The sequence below is a fragment of the Theropithecus gelada genome, chromosome X, assembly GCF_003255815.1.
Source record: "Theropithecus gelada isolate Dixy chromosome X, Tgel_1.0, whole genome shotgun sequence".
In the NCBI taxonomy this organism is placed as follows: domain Eukaryota; kingdom Metazoa; phylum Chordata; class Mammalia; order Primates; family Cercopithecidae; genus Theropithecus; species Theropithecus gelada.
Genome location: NC_037689.1, coordinates 80,526,658 through 80,537,170, shown reverse-complemented (window position 1 = coordinate 80,537,170; position 10,513 = coordinate 80,526,658).

The window sequence follows — 10,513 nt, the reverse complement described above, 5'->3', positions numbered from 1 at the left end:
TTAAAGTAAAAAAAGAAAAAAAGAAATAAAAAAAAGGAAAGGCCACACACAAAACGAACATAACTATAGTTCCAGATGGGTAATTCAGAACCAATACAACAAAGACAAATGTAGCCCTATTAGCTTTAGCCCAGCTCAACCATAATTCAAATGAGCCACAGAAGTCTACTCTAAGTGCCTCCAAAAAATCAAATAAGGTGTTAATAACTACTAATCCACATGCAAATCAGTTAGCATAGTTTTTCCTGGACTTGTCTGCTCTTGGGTAGACTTTCATTTCCGGTTGAATTTAGATTGATCAATTATTGGGAAAACTATGAAAATAAAATGTTTTAGTAAGCACACACACAAAAAATAAAACAAAAATAGGCTGGGCGCGGCGGCTCAAGCCTGTAAATCCAGCACTTTGGGAGGCCGAGACGGGCGGATCACGAGGTCAGGAAATCGAGACCATCCTGTCTAACACGGTGAAACCCCGTCTCTACTAAAAACTACAAAAAACTAGCCAGGCGAGGTGACCCGCGCCTGTAGTCCCAGCTACTCGGGAGGCTGAGGCAGGAGAATGGCATAAATCCGGGAGGCGGAGCTTGCAGTGAGCTGAGATCCGGCCACTGCACTCCAGCCTGGGCGACAGAGGGAGACTCCATCTCAAAAAATAATAATAATAAAAATAAATAAATAAATATTAAAAAACTCTCAACAGATTCAGTATAGAGGGAATGTACATCAACACAATAAAGGCCATATATGAAAAACTCACAGCTAATATCATACTAAATAGTGAAAAGCTGAAAGCTTTCCCTCTAAGATCAGTAACAAGACAACGGTGCCCAGTGTCAACACATCTTTTTTACATGGTACTGGAATCTTTATTCAGAGCAATCAGGCAACAACAACAACAACAACAACAAAAACAAAACAAAAATCCCAATATGAAAGAAAAAAGTAAAAGTGTCTTTATTTACTCTTTGCTCTAACAGATGATATATCTATATAACCCAAATATTTCACCACAAAACTGTTGGAACTGATCAATAAATTCAGTAAAGTTGGAAGATACAAAATCAACATGCAAAAATAAGTACCATTTCTGTATCCTAATAAAGAAATATTGGAAAAGGAAATTAGGAAAACAATCCTATTTACAATAGCAACAAAATAAATAAAATACCTAGGTCTAAATTTGACCAAGAAGGTGAAAGAATTATACTGAAACTATAAAGCAATGACTAAAGAAATGGAAGAAAACAAATAAATTAGAAAATATCCCATGTTTATGTACTGGAAGAGCTAATATTGTTAAAACGGCCATGTCACCCAAAGTAGTCTACAGATTTAATGCAATCTTTATTAAAATTCAAATGTCACTTTTTACAGAAATAAGAAAAAATTCTTAAATTTGTATGGAATCACAAAAGACCTCAAGTAGCCAAAACAATCTTAAGCAAAAGGAAGAAAGCTGTAGGCATCACACTCTCTGATTTCAAACTCTAATACAAGACTATAGCAGTCAAAACAGCTTGATATTGGCATAAAAACAAACACATAGACTAATGGAACAGGATCATAGCCAAGAAATAAACCCATACATTTATGGCCAATTTATTTTTGACAAAGATGCCAATAACACACAATGGAGAAAAGACAGTCTCTTCAAACAGTTGTGTTGAGAAAACTGTTTATCTACATGCAGAAGAATGAAATTGGATCTTTATTTCGCATCATATGCAAAACTCAACTCAAACCACTAAAGACTTAAATATAAGACCCAAAACTATGAAAATACTATGAGAAAACATAGGAGGAAAGCTCTGCAACATTGGTGTGAACAATGATATTTTCAGTATGATCCCGAAAGAACAGACAACAAAAGCAAAAATAGACAAATTGAATGACATCAAATTAAAAAACTTCTGCACAAGAAAGGAAATAATTATCAGAGTAAAAAGACAGCCCATAGAATGGAAGAAAACATTAACAAACCATGCAGCTCATAAGGAGTTAACATCCAAAATATATAAAGAACTCAAACAACTCAATAGCAGAAAAACAAACAAAAAAAAACCTAATTAAAAAGTGGACAAAAGACTTGAATAAACATTCTCAAAAGAATGCATACAAAGGGCAAACAGGAACATTCAAAAAAAGAATAAGCATAGCTAATCACTAGGATAAATGCAAATTAAGATTATAATGAGATATATCCTCACACATGTTAGAATGGCTTTCTACAAAAAGATGAAAGATAAACATGGCAAGGATACAGAGGAAAGAAAATTCTTGACATTTTTGGTAGGAATGTAAATTAGTAAAATGATTATGGAATACAGTATGGAGTTTTCTCAAAAAACTAAAAATAGAACTACCATATGATCCAAGAATCCCACTTCTGTGTGTATATCCAAGGGAAATGAAATCTGTAATTCGAAAGGGTTGCTGCACTTCTATGTGTATTACAGCATTATTCATAATAGCCAATATATAGATGAAACTTAAGTGTCCATCAGTGGATAAAATGAATAAAGAAAACGTGGTGTACATATACACAATGTAATACTTATTGGCCTTTAAAAATTAAGGGAATTCTGTCATTTGTGACTGTGCGGAAGAGCCTGGAGGACATTATGCTAAGTAAAATAAGCTAGGCACAGAAAAACGAATACCACATAATCTCATTTATATGTAATTTCTGTAAAATTGAACTCATAAAAGCAGACAGTAGAATGATATTTATCAGAGTCTGGAAGGGGAGTGATGGAGGAAGTGAGGACTTCTTGGTCAAAGGGTACAAAGTTGCAGTTAGACAGAAGGAAGATGTTTTGAGATCTATTACACAGCAGGTTGATCATGATCAATAATAATGTATACAGTCACGCATCACTTAATTACAGGGATACTTTCTGAGAAACATGTCATTAGGTGATTTTGTCATTATGTGAACATCATATAGAGTTTACTTACACAAATCTACTTGGTATAGCCTACTATGCACCTACGCTATGTAAAATAGCCTATTGCTCCTAGACTATAAAGCTGTACACATTGTGACTATACTGATTACTGTAGGCAATTGTAACATCATGATAAGTATTTGTGTATCTAAACACATCTAAACATAGGAAAGGTTAAGTTAAAATACTATAATATAATTTTATGAAGACACCATCATACATGTACTTCACTGTTAACCAAAAAATCATTATGTGATATATGATTATATTTCAAAATAACTAACAGAGTACATTTCAAATGCCTCACCATAAAAATTAAGTGAGTGATAGAAATGTTAATTAGCCAGATTTAATCATTCTATGTTATATGCATATATCAAAACATCATATTGTACTCAATACATGTATACAATTATGATTTGTCAACTAAAAATAATATCAATGTGTAAATTAAAAACACACAGGTCAAGAAAGAAATCAAAAGAAAAATTAGAAAGTATTTCTTACTGAATGAAAATTAAAATACATCTCAAACTGTGTGGGATGCCACTAAATCAATATTTAGAGAAAACTTATAGACTATTTCAGAAACCAAGAAAAGACTGAAATCAATTATCTCAGCCTCCACCTTAAGAAACGAGAGAAAAAAAAAGAAAACCTAAAGTGAGCAAAAGGAAAGAAAATAATAAAACAGATAAGAGAACAACCAATGAAATATTTTATTTTAATGGAGAAAATTGACAAAACTGAAATCTGGGTTTTTAAAAACTCCACAAAGTCAATCGATTAATTGATAACATGTGTTACATTACTGTAGCATTTGGCATATGGCTTTTTTCCTTGAGCATAAAGTTGTTTAGATCCATCCAAGTTGTTGCATGTATTAACAACACATTCCTTTTTATTGCTGAGTGGTACTCCACTGTAGGGGTTTACCTTTATCTGTCAATTGACTCTGAGGGAAATTTGGGTCTTTGCCAATTTTTCTTGCCTATGGTTGTCTAATTGGTCCAGCATCATTTGTTGAAAAAGTTATGCTTCCTGATTTGAATTGGTTTTGTACTGTTGTGAAAAATCATTCCATTGATTCATGTGTGTATGTCTCCACCAATACTATACAGTCTTGATTACTGTACCAATCTCAATATTAGATAAAGTGATTATTCCCACTTTATGTTTCTTTTTGAAATTGTTTAGCTATTCTAGATACTTTGCTTTTTTGTATAAATTTTATAATAAAGTTGTATATATCTACAAACAAAAACTTTGCTGGGATTTTGATAGAAATTATGTGAAATCTATAGATTAACTTCAGGAGATTTGGCATCTTGACTATATTGTCTTTTAATTCATAAACATTTTATATATATATCCATTTATTTGGATCTTCTTTTATTTTCTTTATCAGAAATTTCTAATTTTCAACATACAGAGCCTATACATGCTTTGTTAGAATTATACTTAATTCATTTTGAGAGTGACTGCACATGGTGTCACATATTAAATTTCCATTTCCATATATCAATTGCTAAAATATAAAAACTTGATTGGCTTTTGTGTGTTGATCTTGTACCCTGTGACCTTGATAAACTCACCTGCTAGTTCTAAGAGTTTTGGGTGTATTCTGTGGGATATTTATGTAAATAACCATGTCATTTGCAAATTGTGACAGTTTTATTCTTTTCTTTCCAATCTGTATGCCTTTTATTTCTTTTCCTTGACTTACTTCATTGGCTAGAATTTTCAGCACTATTTTGAATAGGAGTGGTTAATTAAGATATCTTTGTTTTATTCTAGAGCTTAGGGGGAAAGAATTAAGCCTTTCACCATTAATTATAATGTTAGTCGTAAGTTTTAAAAACACTCTATCAAGGTAAGGAAGTTTCTCTCTAATCCTAGCTTGTGGAACAATTTTTTTCTTCATGAACGACTGTTGGATTTTTTCAAATGCATCTCTGCATCAATTAATATGATTACGGTTTTTTTCTTGTTTAGCCTGCTGACATTGTAAATTACACTGATTAATTTTTTTAGTACTGAACTAGAATTACAGCCTCTGGAAAAAAATCTACTTGGTCGTGTTGTAAAATTATGTATAGACATAGCTAGATTCTGTCTTGTAACAACTTGGTAGATTTTTGTGTAAATCTGTGAGAGATATTTATCTGTAATTTTCTTCTTCTATACTTTCTTTGTTCAGTTATGGTATTAGAAAAACACTGGCCTCGTAAAATGAATTGTAAAGTAATCCTTCACTTTTTATTTTGAGTAAGAAATTGTGTAAAATTGGTGTTAATTTTTCTTCAAATATTTGGTAGGATTTTCTGGTGGCATTATCCGTGCCTGGGGATGGTTTTAGAAGGGTTTTAACTGTAATTTAATTTTTAAATAGTTCTAGGACTATTTTAATTATTTATATCCTATTGGTTGGCTTTTGGTAGTTTGTAGCTTTTAAGTAACTGCTGTATTTTATTAAGTTGTCTAGTTATTGTTTCTAAAGTTGTTTGTAGTATTTTCTCTTTCTTTCTTATAACTGGGTTTAAGGGTACATGTGCAGGTTTGTTAGTATTTTCTTATTATACATTGAAGGGCTACTGAATCTGTAGTAATAATCCTTGCTCTTTTCCTGATATTGGTAGTTAGTATCATCTCTCTTTTTAATTTGTCAGCCTTGCTTATACGTTTATCCATTTCATTGAACTTTTCAAACGACCATCTTTTATTTCATTGATTTTCTCTACCTGTTTCTATTTTTAATTTTATTGATTTGTTTTTATTATGTCATTCTTTCTGCTTGCTTTGGGTTTACTTTGTTCTTTTTCTATGTTATCGAGATTGGAGTTTAGATTATTTATTTTAGGCATTTCCCTTTTCTTTATTTTTTTTCTTTTTGTTTGTTTTTTTGTTTTGTTTTGTTTTGAGATGGAGTGTCACTCTGTCACCAGGTTGGAGTGCAGTGGCATGATCTCAGCTAACTGCAACCTCCACCTCCCAGGTTCAAGCAATTCCCCTACCTCAGCCTCCTGAGAGGTTGGGACTACAGGTGCGCACTACCACAACCAGCTAATTTTTTTTTTTTTTTTTTTTTTTTTTTTTGGTATTTTAGAAGAGACAGTTTCACCATGTAGGCCAGGATGGTGTTGATCCCCTGACCTCATGATCCACCCACCTCAGCCTCCCGAAGTGCTGGAATTCCAGGCATGAACCACTACACCTGGCCTCCCTTTTCTAATTTAAGTATTCATTGCTATAAATTTCTCTCAGTCCTGCTATAGCTGCATTCCATGGATTTTGATATGTTTTCATTTTAATTTAGGTTTGTGTACTTTTAGAAAATATTTCTTTGAAGCTTACACATGAATTATTTTAAAAGTATATTGTTTAATTTATAAATGCTTGGAGATTATTCTATTATCTTTCTATTATTGATTTCTAGCTTGATTCTACTGTTAGCAGATAATGTACTCAAAATTATTTCAATTGTTTTATATCTACTGGCCCATTTTATTTTTATTGGTGTTCACATAGCATATTTTCTCATGACCATTCTTTTTTTGTATTTTTTTAATGTTAGATTCAGGGAGTACATGTGCATGTATGTTACATGTGTATGTTGTATGCTGGCTTACTTTCAATCATTACATTTGAAATGTTAGTTGTAGACAGCATATTGTTGGGCTTGTTTTCTTTTTTAATCCACTCTGTCAACTTCTGCCTTTTAGTTGGCATATTTAGACCATTTCCTCTTAAAGTAATTTTTGTTAGTTAAGGCTTAAGTCTACCATTTTATTATTTGTTGTTTGTTCTATTTCTCATTCTTCTGTTTTCCTTTTCTTGCCATTCTGATAATTTCTTGAAAATTTTTAGAATTCCATTTTGATTTGCTTATACTGCCTTTAATATCCTTCTTTTTATAGTTTAATTTCTTTGATATATGAATAAAAGGGGAAAAGGGTCGAACTCTGTAAAATATTTGAAGAGATTTATTCTGAGCCAAATATGAGTGGCCATGGCCCCTGACAGAGCCCTCAGGACGTCCTGAGGACATGTTCCCAATGTGGTCGAGGTGCAGCTTGGTTTTATACATTTTACAGAGGCATGAGACCTCAATCAAACACATTTAAGAAACATATTGGTTTGGTCCCAAAAGGTGGAACAACTCAAACCACGGGCTTCCAGGCTATAGGTGAATTTAAACATTTTCTGATTGACAATTGGTTGAGTTTATCTGAAGACCTGGGATAGATAGAAAGAGAATGTTCAGGTTAAGATAAGATTGTGGAGACCAAAGTTCTTTAAAGTCTTACAGTGGCTGCCCTTACAGGCAATAGGTGACAAAGGTTTCCTATCCAGATCTTAACCTCTTTAGGTGTAGGAGGGTCTGGAAGAAAAAGATCTAGCTGTGTTAACAGAGATTCTTTACATGCAAATTTTTCCCGACAAAGAACAGCTTTGCAGGGCCATTTCAAAATATGGCAAAGAAACATGTTTGGGGATAAAATATTTTTATTTTCTTCTTTGTCTCACAACGTTATGCCAGTCAGTTTGGAAAGTAAATCATGATATATAGGGTTAAATAAAACCCATCTGATGATAATTTATTATTTGTAGGGCATGGCTCCCCAAATCCCTTAGATAGAAATTTGGACAAGATAAAAATAAAAGAGTTTAGTCCTCATGTATGTGTGTGTTTATGCAACTTATCACAGTCTACTGATACCAACATTAAACAGCTTCAAATTAAGTATTGAAACCCTACTTTAACTTACCTCCCTTTACCCTGCCCATTTTTTAAATATAGTTGTCTTACATATTTCTTCTACACACGTTGAGCACCATATCAGATGGTGCTGTAATTTTTACTTCAACCTGTCAAACATGATTCAGAAACCACGTGAAAAAAAAAACTATTATATTTTTATCCCTATCTTTACTCTATTCTATATTCTTGTTTTCTTTCAGAGATTCCAAGTCTTCTGCTTCTATATATTTTTTTTTTCTGTTAAGTGAACTTTCTGTAGCTATTCTTTAGGAGTAGGTTTACTTATAACAAATTCTTTTAATTTTTTTACCTGAGAAACTCTATTTTCCATTCACTCTTGAAGGATATTTTGCTGCATATAAAATTTTGAGTAAACAGTTCTTTAATTTCAGCACTTGAAAATGCTATGCCGCTTCCTTATGGCCTATATGATTTCAGTTGAGAAATTCAGTTTTTTATATTGGTATTCTTCTATGCATCATTTTTCTCTGTATTCGATTTTTTTTTCTTTAGTTTTTAAAAGTCTGACTATGATGTGTCTTGGTGTGGATTTCCTTGGGCTAGTACTGTTTAGTTTACATGGAGCATCTTGAATCTATATGTTTGTGTCTTCTGTCAAATTCCAAGTACTCTTTTAAACCCACACTTATTTTCCCATCTTTCTAAAACTCCAAAGATATAAATGTCAAATTTATCATTGTCTCCCAGGTCTTTGAGACTCTCACTTATTCTTTTCAGCCTACTTTTTCTTTGTTGTTTCAGTTAGGTAAACCCTCTTGAACCATCCTCTAGTTCACTGATTCTATACTGTTATATCCACACTAGCATTGAACTTAGTAAGTTTTCTATTTTTGTAACTTTAATTTTCAGTCTATAATTTACATTTAGTTCTTTTTTATTACATTGTAATTTTTTACTTCTTTTATTTTTTCATTTATTTCAAGAGAATTTGAAATTTCTGATAAAAGCATCTTTGTGATACCTGTTTTAAAATCATTGCAGATCATTTCAATTCCTGTGTCATGTCAGTTTTGGCATCTGGTGAGTGTCTTTTTTATTCGTTTTGTGATTTTAAGTTTTGGCCTCCTGTTTTCCTGGTATAGTGGGAAATTTTATATTTTATCTGTATATTTTGGATTAGTCAATTGATTTGTATTAAGTTGCAAAGGCAACTCAATGCAACTTAATGAAGAAAGGATTGTCTTTTCAATAAAGATCACTGAAACTACTGGACATCTGTATGCAAACAGATAAATGAAAGTCCTCTCATAATTTACACTTCATAACTAATTAACTCAAAGTATATTATACATCTAAAAGTAACACTGGAAAGTACAAAACTTCTAAAAGAAAATACGAGAGAAAAACCTTTTAGCCTTACATTAAGCAAACATTCCTTAGAAATGACACCAAAAGAATGACCCATAAGAAAAAATGATAAATTAGACTTTATCAAACTTTCCAAAAGAAAAACAATGTATTTCTTCTCTGTGAAATACATGGCTAATAGAATAAGAAGATAAGCCATAGACTTCAGTGAAATCATTGAAAATCACACATCTGTCAAAAAAGCCTTTTATTCAGCATGTGTAAACAACTCTTGAAATTCAGTTATAAGGAAACAAACTCCATTTGAAAGCAGGCAAAAGTGCCGGGCGCGGTGGCTCAAGCCTGTAATCCCAGCACTTTGGGAGGCTGAGACGGGCGGATCACAAGGTCAGGAGGTCGAGACCATCCTGGCTAACACGGTGAAACCCCGTCTCTACTAAAAAATACAAAAAACTAGCCGGGCAAGGTGGCGGGCGCCTGTGGTCCCAGCTACTCCGGAGGCTGAGGCAGGAGAATGGCGTGAACCCGGGAGGCGGAGCTTGCAGTGAGCTGAGATCTGGCCACTGCACTCCAGCCTGGGCGACAGAGCCAGACTCAGTCTCAAAAAAAAAAAAAAAAAAAAAAAAAGCAGGCAAAAGTCTTGAACAGTTAACCAAAAATTATACAGGTAGCAAAGAGGCACATAAAAATATACTGAATATATTAGTCATCAGTAAAGTGCAAATTAAAACGATGATGAGATACTACTAAACACATATTAAAACTCAAAATTTAAACTTAAATTTTGTAACTAAATTTTTAAAAAATTAACATTAAAAGAACTGACAACACGTGGTGCTCTTGAGAATGTGGCATAACTGGCATGATTGCTGGTTATACAAAATGGTATAACAACCTTGGAAAAACAGTTTTAGTTTCATAGAAGATTCAACATCCACTTACAATATAATATAGCAGTTGCACTCTTAGATTATTGCCGTAGAACTAAAAACTATGTAAGTACAAAAAAGAAAAACTGTATAAAAGTGTTTATAGCAGCTGTATTCCTAATTGCCAAAAACTGGAAGCAAAGGAATGTCTATCAGCTGTTGAATGAATAAACAAACTATGGAACATTTATACAATGTGTAATGCTACTCAGTAATAAACATGAATTGATACATGCAACATGGTGAGTATCAGAAGAAAAAGGTAAGACTCAAAAAGCTACATACTATTTGATGGCATATTATATGCCTGTCTTAGTTTATTCCTGCTGTTATAACAAAATATCTGAAACCAGGTAATTTATATAGAACTTAAAATTATTTCTCATAATTCTAAAGGCTAGAAGTTCAAATGAAGGTGCTGGCAGGTTTAGTCTCTGGTGAGAGCTTGATCTCTGCTTGCAAGATGGTACTATGCTGCATTCTTCAGAGGGGAATAACACTGTGTCCTCCTATGACAAAAGGAACAGAAGGGGAATAAAAAG